At 38.4% G+C, this 19,545-nt stretch overlaps 1 protein-coding gene across 16 annotated transcripts in view; it reads right to left on the bottom strand.

The window, feature by feature from the left end:
• The window catches only part of MCTP1 (multiple C2 and transmembrane domain containing 1), a 541,550-nt gene that overhangs the window by 201,450 nt on the left and 320,555 nt on the right, over positions 1-19,545 (bottom strand). The window lies entirely within an intron of this gene.

Consider the following 19,545-nt stretch of genomic DNA (forward strand, 5'->3'; position numbering starts at 1 on the left):
CTGAATTATTCATTAGTATTGTGATATCAAGCAAGTTACAAACTTTTTGTGCATCAGCTTTCCTCGTTTATGCCTTCTCTTTGCATAGAATTGTAAAAACACAGGAATAACAGATGAAAAACTACTTTGAAAAGATGAAAGTACTATGTAACTATAATATGTAGTTTTATTATCTCATATGCCTTAGTTTGATATTGTACAATTTTAAAATGTACTGTCTGTTCCGAACTCATCAATCAATCATCAATAGAAGAATCAAAAGAGACTCAAAACTGAGATTGGAGAGCTATTTTCTTACATTCCACAAATGGGGAAACTGAGGCTCAGAGGAATTAAGTGATGGCAAGACTTCACATTTACTGACTTCCATAGCAAAGCCTGAAATTCTTTGCACCTTTTAAAAACTGTATGCATTACTTAGTCACATGAAAGGAATATATCACATTTATTTGGTGACGTTTTCCCCTAGGTTCAAGGAGAAAATTTTCAGTATTCTTGTCACCTTTTTTCTCCCCGCCTTTCCTTCTGCCATGCCTAAACCAGTAACCAATGAGAGTTTTACTCAGATGAAACAGTTTTGTGATTAGCACCGTTGATGTACACACGGGGTACAGGAAGTAAATGTTAGGCCTATTTGGATGTATTTTTTAATTTAAAATAGGACAGGATTCAAACTTCATAAATATTTTATATATGCATTAACACTGGTAGCCCATACATCAGATATGTCACGTGTGACCTGCAAGTATTTTGAGGGATGAGCAGAAGCTGCATGACATGGGGGGGTTGACAGTGGCCCCCGAACTTGCTGACTGGCTTTCAGTGAATTGCAGTCCACATATGCTCGGTTAGGTAGACTTACAGATTACATCATCTAGTTTTAACTGAACTAATCCTCACAAAATGGACAGTGGCTTTAAAGAATCCCAGGAAGTTAGGAGGTTGGGATTAACATACACACACTACTATGTATAAAATAGATAATCAACAAGGACCTACTGTATAGCACAGGGAACACTACTCAGTACTCTGTAACAACCTCTATGGGAAAAGAATCTGAAAAAGAATAGATATATGTATATGTATAACTAAATCATTTTGCTGTACTCCTGAAACTAACACAACATTGTAAATCAACTATACTCCAATGTAAAATAAAAATTAAAAAATAAAAGATCCCAGTAAAGAAACTGTGGATTGAATATAATACTAATTGAACAAGCATAAGTGAACAGAATGATAAACAAGAACACACAGAGTTGACACGTTTACTCCTAGCCCATCTGTCTGTCAGCTACACTCTGATTCTGATTTACAAACCAATAATGTGGCATAATCAGATATAGCAAGAATTCAAACAAAATTCAACTTAAACTTATCAGGAAGAATATCTGCAACAAAAATTTACATCTCCTCTAACAAGGAACTTCTAAGTGTGTTTTGTGCCCTGAAGTAATAGCTCATGATATTTCGAAGCCATCATGATAAGAGGACATTTAAAAATGAAGCCTTCAGGACAGGAAGACAAGCCTCTATAGAATTTCTTTGGTGGGGGGGGGTCATTTCTAAAAACACATTTTACTAATCTGGACCAAATTTAACGATAAAATTAGGAAGCTTTTTGAGATTTACTGCATGAGAGCTACTTTACGTTAGTAAAACAAACACATAGTATAAGATCTCATATTATAAATCAATATGATACATAATTCTTTAGAATCTTTGCATTTTAAAGAATTCAATAGGTAACCACTAATGTGTTTTCAAGTTTCACGATTATGCAGTGAACACGCCACCTCTGACATTACTAACTGCTAATGCAGTTATTGCCTTTCTGTTGTCAGCAGTTGTCACTGTCCAACTGTCTTTGGGGAGATGGCTTTATCAGAGCATACTTCTACAAACTTGGGAGCTTCCCCATTCATTGCCTCGAAGGTAAGCTATTTAATACACACACTGTCTTTGGAAACTGCATGGTGCATGGAAACTGTCTTTGGAAATGCCTATCGTAGACAAAATACTGCAGTGAGTATAAACTTTCTGAGAAAATCTTTAGCAGAAAAAATAGTAAGCCATGAAAGAAAATGGATTAAAATCTTAATATATTTGGCTTAGCTTGAGTTTAGGAAAAGCCAAGACAAGGATCAATGACATTCTTTACTGAAATACTGTCTCTCTCCCAAATAAGATATTTCACTCAATCCTTAGTAAGAAAAATGGTGAAATAGAAAGATTTCATTAAACACTCTCTTCAGTTTAGAATTTTCTGACTAGTTATCTTTGTGCTTTTTTCAAATTAATAATGAGGCAGGACTGCTCCTACACTTATTTACATAGGAAGTAGAACAATCATCATAGTATTTATATCACAAATAAGAAACACTGCAAATCAGAATCTATAGAGTGTCAAATGCTCAAACGCAGTGACCTTCAACTTTAAGAAAACATTAATTTGGTTAACATGCAAAGTCAAAGGCTGTTTTCCTCATTTTCCACACTATACCTGGACAGACATACATGTACTATGTATAGTACATAGGAGGTACTCATTCCACATTCTCTTTCCTTTGGCATTAAATATAGAGTCATAGATTTATTTTATGGTTGAAAGCATTTGTTCTTCACCCGGAACTTGCCCATTTGGGATAACTTTTTCTTCTATATTATTAATAAAAATTGTGTTGAAATAGAACTCTCTACTGAAGTGTACATCTATAGCACTTTATTGTCATGGGCAGTACCAATGTCTCGGCCCTGATCACAATGCAACAAATAAAGTTAGTAGTAATCCACCAACCTAAAATATATGTGCCCCAAATCAATGCCACTTTAAAGATAAAAAAGCATTTTGCACACTAATAAATAATGCTATAAATCTTGCTATATTGGATTGCAAATAACTCTGACTGAATGAAATTGCTTGACATGGGATTTACTTACTCTGCACGTTCATAAAAACAACTTGTTCTCTGACAGCACTCATTCTTGGCAATTTACCACAGCTGTCAGCAGACAATTTGTTCAGATTACTGCTCTGCATAAAAGTGTAACAATCCTGAGGATTTATTAGCTGATTATCGTAAAGGTGGCAGTCCGTCTTGCCTGCCAAAATGCAGGTGATCAGAAAGTTAAATAATTACATGCAGATTAACATTATTTCACCTTCACTTGAAATCTGTAGTTTAGCGACAGATAAAATTTGTTGTTCAAACTTGCAGTACGGTGCACACCACCCAAGTGGGTTTACTGACTTCTTGGCACTTTATCGAGCCCTTAATGGCTTCAGGACATACTGAATACCAGACCGAGGTGAAAGGGGCATGGACTTTAAAATCAGGAGTGCTGGATTTGAGTCTCAGATCAATCGTCCCAAATTCACACTAGCTGAACAATCTCTAAACCTCCTTTTTTGCTATACCTCTAAACCTGCCTCACTTTTTGCACCGGCAAAATTGGTACAATAGGAAGCATCCTTGTTACCCCCTAATATTGAACTAATGTATGTAATAATAGTGCCCTATACAGTGTAAAGCACTATTATTATTGTTTCTTTCCATTCATGGTACATTTATTTTTGTGTAAAATTTAACAACCAGATGGCATTAACTCACTTGATATTATAATGGTGAAAAAGTTATAAGTATCTTGGTAAATGCATAGGCTACTTTTTATTCAAATGCAACCATTCAGTATTTTTTATGTACAAAGATTACTCAGACACCTAGACATTTTAACCCATTAATTCTCCCTTTTGAATTATATACAAATATCTTTCTTAATTATACTGAAACTTTGTACTTTTCACTAAGGCATGCTGTTCTAATTGCCTTTGCATTAACATCAGGTGTCAAATGCTATATTTATTTAGAGAAGGAAGAGCCATAATTTCCAGTATTCAGTCAAACTTCAGGTATTTAGCAAATATTTATTAAGCACCTATTACTTGCCACATACCTTAATAGGTATTGAGGATGCCACAATAAACAAAGCACTCAAAAACCCCTGCCTTCATGAAGCTCACATTCAAGTGATGGAAAATACATGATAAAATAAGTAAGTGAAATGCATCGTATGTCAAATGGTGATTACTTCGATGGAGAAAACAAAGCAGGATAGAAGAAACGTAATGTCAAGGAAAAGAAGTTTCGATTTTAAATAGGGTTGGTATGGCTATCACCCTGATGTGACATTTGTGCATAGACCTAAAGAAGGTAAAGAAGCAAGGCAGGTGGACACCTGAAGAAAGAGTGTCACAGATGGAGGGAAAGATCCTGAGGTGGGGAGGTATATGGTGCACCTGAGGAACAGCAAAGAGGCTGGGACAGAGCAGAGGGAGGGAGGGGCAAAGTAGCAGAAGTTCAGGGCAGAGGGATCGCAGGGCCAGATCACCAGGAGCATCAGAGGGCTCTATGAGGATACTGGTTGTACACAGACTGAGATGGGAAACAACTACAGGGCTTCGAGCAGAGGAGTTAAATTATTTTGTTGATGTTTTGTGGAAGGAAGGAGAACAGGAGGCTCTTGCCACTGCCCACATGAAACTGACAGTGGCTTCAACAGGAAACAGAATGATTGAGATGATAAGGGTGATTTCTGACTATATTCTGAAGGAGAAGTTTGCAAGTTGCTGAATGGACTTGATGAGAATGAAAGAAAAGAATAAAAAATGACTCCAAGATTTTTAGTGTTAGCAACGAACGAGAGAGAATCCTGATGGAGGAGCAGATTTGGGGCGCTGTGGGTGAGAAGTCTGGCTTTGGACCTGCTGAACTGGAGAAGCCTATTAGACGTCCAAATGGAGATTTCAAGCAGGCAGTTGGACGTGGAGTTAAGGAGTGGATCTATATGTTTGTCGTTGTCAATCTTAGGTGGTATGGAAAGCACAAGGGTGGGTGAAGGCACCATGGGGGCAGGTATAGACAGAGAAGATGCCCAGGGAGTGAGCTCTGAGGGTCTCCAGAATTAAATCAGGAGGAAAACGAGGAAAAATCTGCGGGGGAGATGAAGAAAGAGCATGTGATGAGGTAAGAAGAAAACAGAGCCCTCTGTTCTGGAAGCCAACTGAAAAAACCTGTTTTAAGGAAGGAAGCTATCAGACAAGTCCAGCGCGGCTGCTGATCAGGTAAGATGTAGGTTAAACACTGGCCATTGAATTTAGCAACGTGGTGGTCACAGGTGACCTTGACAAGAGCAGTTTGTTGGGGGCAAAAGCCTGACTACGTGGGATCAAGTGAGAATGGGAGTGGCTACTGTTCAGTGTAAAAATAGTTTTCACTGTGTTGACACTCCAGATTTGCAAGTGGCTCTTTCATTCAAAGCCAGTCTCATCTTTGTAATAAACAAACAAAGCCCTGTTATAGAGTATACACTTAAAAAAACACATTTCAAAAATCATTATATGTGGGAGACCTTCAAGATGGTGGAGGAGTAAGAAGCAGAGATCACCTTCCTCCCCACAGATACACCAGAAATACATCTACACGTGGAACAGCTCCTACAGAACACCTACTGAACGCTGGCAGAAGACCTCAGACCTCCCAAAAGGCAAGAAACTCCCCACGTACCTGGGTAGGGAAAAAGAAAAAACAGAGACAAAGAATAGGGACGGGACCTGCACCAGTAGGAGGGAGCTGTGAAGGAGGAAAGGTTTCCACACAGTAGGAAGCCCCTTCGCGAGCGGAGACTGCGGGCCGCGGAGGGGGGAAGCTTCGGAGCCACGGACAAGAGCGCAGCCACAGGAATGCGGAGGGCAAAGCGGAGAGATTCCCGCACAGACGATCAGTGCCGACTGTCACTCACCAGCCCGAGAGGCTTGTCTGCTCACCCGCCAGGGTGGGCGGGGCTGGGAGCTGAGGCTCGGGCTTCGGAGGTTGGATCCCAGGGAGAGGACTGGGGTTGGCTGCGTGAACACAGCCTGAAGGGGTCAGTGCGCCACAGCTAGCCGGGAGGGAGTCCGGGAAAAAGTCTGCACCTGCCTAAGAGGCAAGAGACCATTGTTTCCCGGTGCGCGAGGAGAGGGGATTAAGAGCGCCGCCTAAACGAGCTCCAGAGACGGGCGCGAGCCACGGCTAACAGCGCAGACCCCAGAGACGGGCATGAGACACTAAGGCTGCTGCTGCCACCACCACGCTGCCTGTGTGCAGCAAGCACAGGTCACTCTCCACACCTCCCCTCCCGGGAGCCTGTGCAGCCCACCTTGTGCCAGGGTCCTGGGATCCAGGGACAACTTTCCCAGGAGAATGCACGCACGGCGCGCCTCAGGCTGGTGCAACGTCATGCCGGCCTCTGCCGCCGCAGGCTCGCCCCGCACTCCGTGCCCCTCCCTCCCCCAGGCCTGAGTGCGCCAGAGCCCCCGAATCAGTGGCTCCTTTATCCCCGTCCTGTCTGAGCGAAGAATAGACTCCCTCAGGCGACCTACACGCAGAGGCGGGGCCAAATCCAAAGTTGAACCCTGGGAGCTGTGCAAACAAAGAAGAGAAAGGGAAATCTCTCGCAACAGCCTCAGGAGTAGCGGATTAAATCTCCACAATCAACTTGATGTACCCTGCATCTGTGGAATACATGAATAGACAACAAATCATCCCAAAATTGAGGCAGTGGACTTTGTGTGATTTTGTCTGTTTAGCTTTACTTTTACCATTTGTCCTAGGGTTCTGTCTGCCTGTTTTTTTTTTTAGTATAGTTTTTAGCACTTGTTTTCATTGGTGGATTTATTTTTTAGTTAGTTGCTCTCTTCTTTCTTTTTTTAAATTACTTTTTAATTTTTTATTTTTAATAATATTTTTAAATAATTTTCTTTTCTTTTCTTTCTTCCTTTTTTTCTCCCTTTTCTTCTGAGCCATGTGGCTGACAGGGTCTTGCTGCTCTGGCCGGGTGTCAGGCCTGTGCCTCTGAGGTGGGAGAGCAAAGTTCAGGACATTGGTCCACCAGAGACCTCCTGGCTCCGTATAATATCAAACATCAAAAGCTCTCCCTGAGATCTCCATCTCAATGCTAAGACCCAGCTCCACTCAACGACCAGCAAGCTACAGTGCTGGACACCCTATGCGAAACAACTAGCAAGACAGGAACACAACACCACCCACTAGCAGAGAGGCTGACTAAAATCAAAATAAGGTCACAGACACGCCAAAACACAGCACCGAATGCAGTCCTGCCCACCAGAAAGACAAGATCCAGCCTCATCCACCAGAACACAGGCACCAGTCCCCTCCACCGGGAAGCCTACACAACACACTAAACCAACCTTACCCACTGGCAGCAGACACCAAAAACAACAGGAACTACGAACCTGCAGCCTATGAAAAGGAGACCCCAAACACAGTAAGTTGAGCAAAATGAGAAGACAGAGAAACACACAGCAGATGAAGGAGCAAGGTAAAAACCCATCAGACCAAACAAATGAAGAGGATATAGGCAGTCTACCTGAAAAAGAATTCAGGGTAATGATAGTAAAGATGATCCAAAAATCTTGGAAATAGAATGGAGAAAATACAAGAAACGTTTAACAAGGACCTAGAAGAACTAAAGAGCAAACAATGATGAACAACACAATAAATGAAATTAAAAATTCTCTAGGAGGAACCAATAGCAGAATAACTTGAGGCAGAAGAACAGATAAGTGACCTGGAAGATAAAATAGCGGAAATAACTACCACAGAGCAAAATAAAGAAAAAAGTATGAAAAGAATTGGGGACAGTCTCAGAGACCTCTGGGACATTAAACACACCAACATTTGAATTATAGGGGTCCCAGAAGAAGAAGAAAAAAACAAAGGGACTGAGAAAATCTTTGAAGGGATTATAGTTGAAAACTTCCCCAATATAGGAAAGGAAATAGTTATTCAAGTCCAGGAAGCACAAAGAGTCCCATACAGGATAAATCCAAAGAGAAACACGCCAAGACACATATTAATCAAACTATCAAAAATTAAATACAAAGAAAAAATATTAAAAGCAGCAAGGGAAAAACAACAAATAACATACTAGGGAACTTCCATAAGGTTAACAGCTGATCTTTCAGCAGAAACTCTTCAAGCCAGAAGGGAGTGGCAGGACATATTTAAAGTGATGAAAGGGAAAAACCTACCACCAAGAAAACTCTACCCAACAAGGATCTCATTCAGATTCGACAGAGAAATAAAAACCTTCAGAGAGAAGCAAAAGCTAAGAGAATTCAGCACCACCAAACCAGCTTTACCACAAATGCTAAAGGAACTTCTCTAGGCAGGAAACACAGAGAAGGAAAAGACCTACAATAACAAACCCAAAACAATTAAGAAAATGGTAATAGGAGCATACATATCGATAACTACCATAAATGTAAATGGATTATATTCTCCAACAAAAAGACATAGACAGGCTGAATGGATACAAAAATAAGACCGTTATATATGCTGTCTACAGGAGACCCACTTCAGGTCTAGGGACACGTACAGACTGAAAGTGAGGGGATGGAAAAAGATATTCCACACAAATGGAAATCAAAAGAAAGCTGGAGTAGGAAGTCTCATGTCAGACAAAATAGACTTTAAAATAAAGAATATTACAAGAGACAAAGAAGGACACTATATAATGATTAAGGGATCAATCCAAGAAGAAGATATAACAATTATAAATATTTAAGCACCCAACATAGGAGCACTGCAATACATAAGGCAAATGCTAACAGCCATAAAAGGGGCAATCAACAGCAACACAATCATAGTAGGGGACTTTAACACCCCACTTTCACCAATGGACAGATCATCCAAAATGAAAATAAATAAGGAATCACAAGCTTTAAATGATACATTAAACAAGATGGATTTAATTGATATTTTTAGGACTTTCCATCCAAAAACAACAGAATACACTTTCTTCTCAAGTACTCATGGAACATTCTTCAGGATAGATCACATCTTAAGTCACAAATCATGCCTTGGTAAATTTAAGAAAATTGAAATCGTATCAAGTATCTTTTCTGACCACAACACTATGAGACTAGATATCAATTACAAGAAAAAAAATCTGTAAAAAATTTTAAAAATGGAGGCTAAACAATACACTACTAAATAACCAAGTGATCACTGAAGAAATCGAAGTGGAATTCAAAAAATTCCTAGAAACAAATGACAATGAAAACATGACCACCCCAAACATATGGGATGCAGCAAAAGCAGTTCTAAGAGGGAAGTTTATAGCAATAAAATCCTACCTCAAGAAACAAGACACATGTCAAATAAACAACCTAACCTTACACCTAAAGCAATTAGAGAAAGAAAAACACAAAAACCCTAAAGGTAGCAGAAGAAAAGAAATAATAAAGATCAGATCAGAAATAAATGAAAAAGAAATGAAGGAAACGATAGCAAAGATCAATAAAACTAAAAGCTGGTTCTTTGAGAACATAAACAAAATTGATAAACCATTAGCCAGACTCATCAAGAAAAAAAGAGAGAAGACTCAAATCAACAGAATTAGAAATGAAAAAGGAGAAGTAATAACTGACACTGCAGAAATACAAAGGATCATAAGAGATTACTACAAGCAACTCTATGCCAATAAAATGGACAACCTGGAAGAAATGGACAAATTCTTAGAAAGGCACAACTGCCAAGACTGAATCAGGAAGAAACAGAAAATATGAACAGACCAATCACAAGCACTGAGATTGAAACTGTGATTAAAAATCTTCCAACAAAGAAAAGCCCAGGACCAGATGGCTTCACAGGCGAATTTTATCAAACATTTAGAGAAGAGCTAACACCTATCCTTCTCAAACTCTTCCAAAATATAGCAGAGGGAGGAACACTCCCAAACTCCTTCTACGAGGCCACCATCACCTTGATACCAAAACCAGACAAGGATGTGACAAAGAAAGAAAACTACAGGCCAATATCACTGATGAACATAGATGCAAAAATCCTCAACAAAATACTAGCAAACAGAATCCAACAGCACATTAAAAGGATCATACACCATGATCAAGTGGGGTTTATTCCAGGAATGCAAGGATTCTTCAATATACGCAAATCTATCAATGTGATAAACCATATTAACAAACTGAAGGAGAAAAACCATATGATCATCTCAATAGATGCAGAGAAAGCTTTTGACAAAATTCAACACCCATTTATGATAAAAACCCTGCAGAAAGTAGGCATAGAGGGAACTTTCCTCAACATAATAAAGGCCATATATGACAAGCCCACAGCAAACATCATCCTCAATGGTGAAAAACTGAAAGCATTTCCACTAAGATCAGGAACAAGACAAGGTTGCCCACTCTCACCACTCTTATTCAACATAGTTTTGGAAGTTTTAGCTACAGCAATCAGAGAAGAAAAGGAAATAAAAGGAATCCAAATCGGAAAAGAAGAAGTAAAGCTGTCACTGTTTGCAGATGACATGATCCTATACATAGAAAACCCTAAAGATGCTACCAGAAAACTACAAGAGCTAATCAATGAATTTGGTAAAGTGGCAGGATACAAAATTAATGCACAGAAATCTCTGGCATTCCTATATACTAATGATGAAAAATCTGAAAGTGAAATCAAGAAAACACTCCCATTTACCATCGCAACAAAAAGAATAAAATATCTAGGAATAAACCTACCTAAGGAGACAAATGACCTGTATGCAGAAAATTATAAGACACTGATAAAAGAAATTAAAGATGATACAAATAGATGGAGAGAAATACCATGTTCTTGGATTGGAAGAATCAACATTGTGAAAATGACTCTACTACCCAAAGCAATCTATAGATTCAATGCAATCCCTATCAAACTACCACTGGCATTTTTCACAGAACTAGAACAAAAAATTTTGCAATTTGTATGGAAACACAAAAGACCCCGAATAGCCAAAGCAATCTTGAGAACGAAAGAAAGAACTGGAGGAATCAGGCTCCCTGACTTCAGACTATACTACAAAGCTACAGTTATCAAGACGGTATGGTACTGGCACAAAAACAGAAAGATAGATCAATGGAACAGGATAGAAAGCCCAGAGATAAACCCATGCACATATGGACACCTTATCTTTGATAAAGGTGGCAGTAATGTACAGTGGAGAAAGGACAGCCTCTTCAATAAGTGTTGCTGGGAAAACTGGACAGGTACATGTAAAAGTATGAGATTAGATCACTCCCTAACACCATACACAAAAATAAGCTCAAAATGGATTAAAGACCTAAATGTAAGGCTAGAAACTATCAAACTCTTAGAGGAAAACATAGGCAGAACACTCTATGACATAAATCACAGCAAGATCCTTTCTGATCCACCTCCTAGAGTAATGGAAATAAAAACAAAAATAAACAAATGGGACCTAATGAAACTTAAAAGATTTGCACAGCAAAGGAAACGATAAACAAGACCAAAAGACAACCCTCAGAATGGGAGAAAATATTTGCAAATGAAGCAACTGACAAAGGATTAATCTCCAAAATTTACAAGCAGCTCATACAGCTCAATAACAAGAAAACAAACAACCCAATCCAAAAATGGGCAGAAGACCTAAATAGACATTTCTCCAAAGAAGATATACAGACTGCCAACAAACACATGAAAGAATGCTCAACATCATTAATCATTAGAGAAATGCAAATCAAAACTACAATGAGATATCATCTCACACCAGTCAGAATGGCCATCATCAAAAAATCTAGAAACAATAAATGCTGGAGAGGGTGTGGAGAAAAGGGAACACTCTTGCACTGCTGGTGGGAATGTGAATTGGTTCAGCCACTATGGAGAACAGTATGGAGGTTCCTTAAAAAACTAGAAATAGAACTACCATATGACCCAGCAATCCCACTACTGGGCATATACCCTGAGAAAACCAAAATTCAAAAAGAGTCATGTACCAAAATGTTCATTGCAGCTCTATTTACAATAGCCCGGAGATGGAAACAGCCTAGGTGCCCATCATTGGATGAATGGATAAAGAAGATGTGGCACATATATACAATGGAATATTACTCAGCCATAAAGAGAAACGAAATTGAGCTATTTGTAATGAGGTGGATAGACCTAGAGTCTGTCATACAGAGTGAAGTAAGTCAGAAAGAAAAAGACAAATACCGTATGCTAACACATATATATGGAATTTAAGAAAAAAAATGTCATGAAGAACCTAGGGGTAAGGCAGGAATAAAGACGCAGACCTCCTAGAGAACGGACTTGAGGTTATGGGGAGGGGGAAGGGTGAGCTGTGACAGGGCGAGAGGGAGGCATGGACATATACACACTAACAAACGTAGTAAGGTAGATAGCTAGTGGGAAGCAGCCACATGGCACAGGGATATTGGCTCGGTGCTTTGTGACAGCCTGGAGGGGTGGGATAGGGAGGGTGGGAGGGAGGGAGACGCAAGAGGGAAGAGATATGGGAACATATGTATATATATAACTGATTCACTTTGTTATAAAGCAGAAACTAACACACCATTGTAAAGCAATTGTACCCCAATAAAGATGTTAAAAAAAAAAAAATCTTCCAACAAACCAAAGCCCAGGACAAGATGGCTTCACATGCGAATTCTATCAAACATTTAGAGAAGAGCTAACACCTATCCTTCTCAAACTCTTCCAAAATATAGCAGAGGGAGGAACACTCCCAAACTCATTCTACAAGGCCACCATCACCCTGATACCAAAACCAGACAAGAATGTCACAAAGAAAGAAAACTACAGGCTAATATCACTGATGAACATAGATGCAAAAATCCTCAACAACATACTAGCAAACAGAATGCAACAGCACGTTAAAATGATCATACACCATGATCAAGTGGGGTTTATCCCAGGAATGCAAGTGTTCTTCAATATACGCAAATCAATCAATGTGATAAACTATATAAACAAATTGAAGAAGAAAAACTATATGATCATCTCAATAGACGCAGAAAAAGCTTTCGACAAAATTCAACACCCATTTATGATAAAAACCCTCCAGAAAGTAGGCATAAAGGTAACTTACCTCAACATAATAAAGACCATATATGACAAACCCACAGCCAACATTGTTCTCAATGGTAAAAAACTGAAACCATTTCCTCTAAGATCAGGAATAAGACAAGGTTGTCCCCTCTCACCACCATTATTCAACATAGTTTTGGAAGTTTTAGCCACAGCAATCAGAGAAGAAAAAGAAATAAAGGAATCCAAATCAGAAAACAAGAAGTAAAGCAGTCACTGTTTGCAGATGACATGATACCATACATAGTGAATCCTTAAAGACTCTACCAGAAAACTACTAGAGCTAATCAATGAATTTGGCAGAGTAGCAGGATACAAAATTAATGCCCAGAAATCTCTGTCATTCCTATACACTAATGATGAAAAATCTGAAAGAGAAATTAAGAAAACACTCCCATTTACCACTGCAACAAAAAGAATAAAATACCTAGGAATAAACCTACCTAAGGAGACAAAAGACCTGTAGTCAGAAAACTATAAGACACTGATGAAAGAAATTAAAGATGATACAAACAGATAGAGAGATATATCATGTTCTTGGATCGGAAGGATCAACATTGTGAAAATGACTATAGCACCCAAAGCAATCTACAGATTCAGTGCAATCCCTATGAAACTACCAATTGCATTTTTCACAGAATGAGAACAAAAAAATTTCACAATTTGTATGGAAACACGAAAAACCCTGAATAGCCAAAGCAATCTTGAGAAAGAAAACCGGTGGTGGAGGAATCAGGTTCCCTGACTTCAGACTCTACTACAAAGCTACAGTAATCAAGACAGTATGGTTCTGGCACAAAAACAGAAATATAGATCAATGGAACAGGATAGAAAGCCCAGAGATAAACCCACGCACATATGGTCACCTTATTTTTGATAAAGGAGGCAAGAATATAAAATGGAGAAAAGACAGCCACTTCAATAAGTGGTGCTGGGAAAACTGGACAGCTACATGTAAAAGAATGTAATTGGAACACTTCCTAACACAACACACAAAAATAAAATGGATTAAAGACCTAAGTGTAAGGCCAGAGACTATAAAACCCTTAGAGGAAAACATAGGCAGAACACTCTATGACATAAATCACAGCAAGATCCTTTCTGACCCACCTCCTAGAGAAATGGAAATAAAAACAAAAATAAACAAATGGGACCTAATGAAACTTAAAAGCTTTTACACAGCAAAGGAAACGATAAACAAGACCAAAAGACAACCCTCAGAATGGGAGAAAATATTTGTAAATGAAGCAACCGACAAAGGATTAATCTCCAAAATTTACAAGCAGCTCATGCAGCTCAATATCAAAAAATCAAACAACCCAATCCAAAAACGGGCAGAAGACCTAAATAGACATTTCTCCAAAGAAGGTATACAGACTGCCAACAAACACATGAAAGAGTGCTCAACATCACTAATCATTAGAGACATGAAAATCAAAACTACAATGAGGTATCACCTCACACCAGTCAGAATGGCCATCATCAAAAAATCTAGAAACAATAAATGCTGGAGAGGGTGTGGAGAAAAGGCAACCCTCTTGCACTGTTGGTGGGAATGTAAATTGATACATCCACTATGGAGAACAGTATGGAGGTTCCTTAAAAAACTACAAATAGAACTACCATATGACCCAGCAATCCCACTACTGGGCACATAACCTGAGAAAACCATAATTCAAAGAGTCATGTACCACAATGTTCACTGCAGCTCTATTTACAATATCCAGGACATGGAAGCAACCGCAGTGTCCATGGACAGATGAATGGATAAAGAAGATGTGGCACATATATACAATAGAATATTACTCAGCCGTAAAAAGAAAGGAAATTGAATTTTTTGTAGTGAGGTGGATGGATCTAGAGACTCATACAGAGTGAATTAAGTCAGAAAGAGTAAAACAAATACTGTATGCTAACATATATATATGGAATAATAATAAAAAAAAAGGTTCTAATGAACCTAGGGGCAGGATAGGAATAAAGACTCAGACGTAGAGAATGCACTTGAGGACCCGGAGAGGGGGAAGGGTAAGCTCACACGAAGTGAGAGAGTGGCATGGACATATATACACTACCAAATGTAAAATGGATAGCTCGTGGGAAGCAGCCACACACAGGGAGATCAGCTCAGTGCTTTGTGACCACCTCGAGGGGTGGGATAGACAGGGTGGGAGGGAGAAGCAAGTGGGAGGAGATATGGGGATATATGTATACATACAGCTGATTCACTTTATTATAAAGCAGAAATTAACACACCATTGTAAAGCAATTATACTCCTATAAAGACGTTAAAAAAAAAAGGAAAAAGAAAAAAAAATCATTATATGTGACCCAAACTGGAAAATAAAGTGATTAATAAAAAAACTATAACACAGTACACTAGTGTGTGTAGATAATCTAATCCATTCACGTGTTCCAAATTTGGGACTAATTCAGACAGGATCCTTAAAAACCATTATTAGACATTGATGGGAGAGTATTACCCTCCATAATCAACTTTAAATTTATTCACCATCCACCAATCAACTCCCAGAAGTCTCTAATTTCTAAGTGAATTGAGGCATATCTTAATTATTCCCACCACACACCCACAAAAAGATAATTATGTGACATGATAGAGGTGTTAACTATAGCTATGATGGCGATCATGTTACAATATATAAATCTATTAAATCAATACATTGTACACCTTAAATTTACATGTTACATGTAAAGTATGTTTCAATAAAATTAATTAATTAAAAAAATATAATACAGACAGAGAATGTTGCAACAGCTTGCAAAAGGATTCAGAAACAGTCATGTACCACAGTGTTCATTGCAGTTCTAGTTACAATAGCCAGGACATGGAAGCAACCTAAATGCCCATCGACAGATGAATGGATAAAGAAGATGTGGTCTTGTTTATGGTTTCCTTTGCTGTGCAAAAGCTTTGAAGTTTCATTGGGTCCCATTTGTTTATTTTTATTTTTATTTCCATTTCTCTAGGAGGTGGGTCAAAAAGGATCTTGCTGTGATTTATGTCATAGAGTGTTCTGCCTATGTTTTCCTCTAAGAGTTTGATAGTTTCTGGCCTTACATTTAGGTCTTTAATCCATTCTGAGCTTATTTTTGTGTATGGTGTTAGGGAGTGATCTAATCTCATACTTTTACATGTACCTGTCCAGTTGTCCCAGCACCACTTATTGAAGAGGCTGTCCTTTCTCCACTGTACATTCTTGCCACCTTTATCAAAGATAAGGTGTCCATATGTGCGTGGGTTTATCTCTGGGCTTTCTATCCTGTTCCATTGATCTATCTTTCTGTTTATGTGCTATTTGTAATGAGGTGGATAGACCTAGAGTCTGTCATACAGAGTGAAGTAAGTCAGAAAGAGAAAGACAAATACCGTATGCTAACACATATATATGGAATTTAAGGGAAAAAAAATGTCATGAAGAACCTAGGGGTAAGATAGGAATAAAGACACAGACCTACTGGAGAACGGACTTGAGGATATGGGGAGGGGGAAGGGTGAGCTGTGACAGGGCGAGAGGGAGGCATGGACATATATACACTAACAAACGTAAGGTAGATAGCTAGTGGGAAGCAGCCGCATGGCACAGGGGTATCGGCTCGGTGCTTTGTGACCGCCTGGAGGGGTGGGATGGGGAGGGTGGGAGGGAGGGAGACGCAAGAGGGAAGAGATGTGGGAACGTGTGTATATGTATAACTGATTCACTTTGTTATAAAGCAGAAACTAACACACCATTGTAAAGCAATTAGACCCCAATAAAGTTGTTAAAAAAAAAAAGAAGATGTGGTACATATATACAATGGAATATTACTCAGCCATAAAAAGGAACAAAATTGGGTCATTTGTAGAGACGTGGATGGATCTGGAGGCTGTCATACAGAGTGAAGTAAGTCAGAAAGAGAAAAACAAGTATGACATATTAACGCATATATATGGAACCTAGAAAAATGGTACAGATGAACCGGTTTGCAGGGCAGAAATAGAGACACAGATGTAGAGAACAAACGTATGGACACCAAGGGGGGAAAGCGGTGGTGGGTGTGGGGATGGTGGTGTGATGAATTGGGCGATTGGGATTGACATGTATACACTGATGTGTATAAAATTGATGACTAATAAGAACCTGCTGTATAAAAAAGTAAATAAAATTCAAAAATTGGAAAAAAAAGAAAAGAATACAGAAGACCCTGATGACAGTTTTACTCCTGTTACTTTAATCTTAGAACTCAAATTTAATTAGAAGGTAACTATTCTCTTCTAAACTATGCTAGGACCAAGGGATTCTATTATAATCTGCATTATTTCCACTGTTACCACACAACCTTGACATAAACACATGCAACACTCTTGCCCACCACTTAGATCTAATAATATATTGTTCTTCAGTGGCAGGATGTGTGTAAAGTACAATTTAGTAAGTATAAAGTCAGATACCAAGAGTATCTGCTGCTATCTGGCCATCAAGTAGCTTGGAAGTGATGATATTTGCCAGGGTCATTTCCTTTTTTCTGAAACAGGCATCTTTGTTAAATTAGCAAAGTGTACAACAATTTTGTATTGTCCACTTTGCTTATCTCAAAATTCAACAATAAATCCCTTTACTGTGTAAAACGGTTTAAACTGATACTCAAAAGCTGTCCTATGAGTCTTCTTGTCTACCTGTGCTCTTGTTTACTCCAAAACTTCTTGGCTCAAATTGCTTTCTTAGGCAATTATATTTGGCATATGATCAAAAGTGATGTTTTTTAGTGAGGCTGATGCCAGATAAGTTTTTATTATATTTAGAAAAAAAAGTAACTCGAAATAAATGTAAGTCATTCAAAATAAATGAGAGGTTTAGAAATCCCTATAATTCTTCAATGGTACTATTTGGACTCACCATCCAAGCCAGTTTTAATCCAACCAAGATACTGGGAAGCAGAGCACACAGATTTGCCCATCAAAGCAATGAGGGTGCTGGAGCCCAGGGTTTCTTGATCCTGCTTGCAAGGTTCTCCTGTGTAATAGCCACGGGCATAAAGAACTCATCCAACAACTCAGGCAAAGCCCAAGCCAGAAACTATATGCAGGTGGTAAACACCTCTAACAGCTAAAAAAATAAGAAGGGAGGATACACTTCCAACTAGATTACTAGTTTATTATGAAAGGACATAACTCAGGAATGGCTGGATGGAAGAAATGCACAGGGTAAGGTATGTGTAACGGGTGCGGAGCTTCCATGCCCTCTCAGGGCACAGCACTCCCCCAGCACCTGCACATGTTCACCAACCCAGAAGCTCCAAAAATGGATTTCTTCTCTTTTTCCAAACTTCATAAACCTTCTCAGCTCTCCTAGTTGTCTAGAGCAATCACTATGATCTTCACACCAGCCATTTATCACTGTTCTCTCAAAGTTCACCAAATATGGACAAACCCATAGAAACGAGATGAAGTGAGATAAACAAGTCCACCTCTCTGCCAAACATTTATTAAAATAATTAGCCATGCCCTTGAAGAATCTGTAATATTATCAAGTGAGGAAAAGGGAAAGGCCAGTACAAAATGGGCTGAGAAATTTTCATAATTTCCAAATTTGGAGATGCTTTTCAAAGAAAGAAAAATACGTAAAAGGGTATCTGTCATTATGGGAAAAAAATGGAAAAAAGGATAAGAAGGACTTCATGTAATGTGGACCCAGAAGTACAAGGAGCCAGTACATTTCATCAATCACTTCGTTATTTTACTATGATAAGCAAGTTTGAATACAAAGTAATGAGATTGAGGTAGCAAGTTACATATGACAGCCATTCTGATTTCCTTGTGGTCACCAAATAGAGCTAATGTTGCTATAAATTATGAAAATGAATTAATTATTCAAGGAATATCTAGAAAGCATCTACTTGAAAGTGCTCATAGCTTATTGAGGAAGATGGAAACAGACATATATATATACTAAAATGTATTCAATGTATTAACAGATCTATACTGATACTTCAGCAGAAGATGGAAACAGACATATATATATACTAAAATGTATTCAATGTATTAACAGATCTATACTGATACTTAAGCCGGTGGTATATCCCAAAGAGAGCAAGGTAGAACTTTAAGAAAACACTGAAAATAGTATTTTACTAGAGGGAAAAAATATGCAGTGAAAGCTTGTCCTCTAAAAAGGATTGAAATGTAATACAGCATTAGCTTGCAGTGGTGTTTTTCTCATTTCATTTTATAAGTAAAATATTAAAGGTTAACTGAAGCTGATTTGTGACCCCTCACTTTATAATACTATGAAGAAAACCATTGTTTAAAACATATTTCTTAGAATAACAAAAGCCAAAGAGACAAATATATTGTGTTGGATTCCTATTTTTGCTTTTTTAGTGTAAAATTCCCTTTATTATTATTAGTATGTATGCATTTCTTCAGGCTGTATGTTTAGAGACTTGGAAATCATGTCAACTATGATGAAGAAAGAATTTTCTAAACTAACAAATTCTTCTGTACACCATGCTTTATTTCAGTATTGGCAGGTTTCAATGTGTTTTGCTATAAAGACACATATGTAACTATTGAAAATATTAA

Source organism: Globicephala melas, chromosome 3, assembly GCF_963455315.2.
Source record: "Globicephala melas chromosome 3, mGloMel1.2, whole genome shotgun sequence".
NCBI classification, from domain to species: domain Eukaryota; kingdom Metazoa; phylum Chordata; class Mammalia; order Artiodactyla; family Delphinidae; genus Globicephala; species Globicephala melas.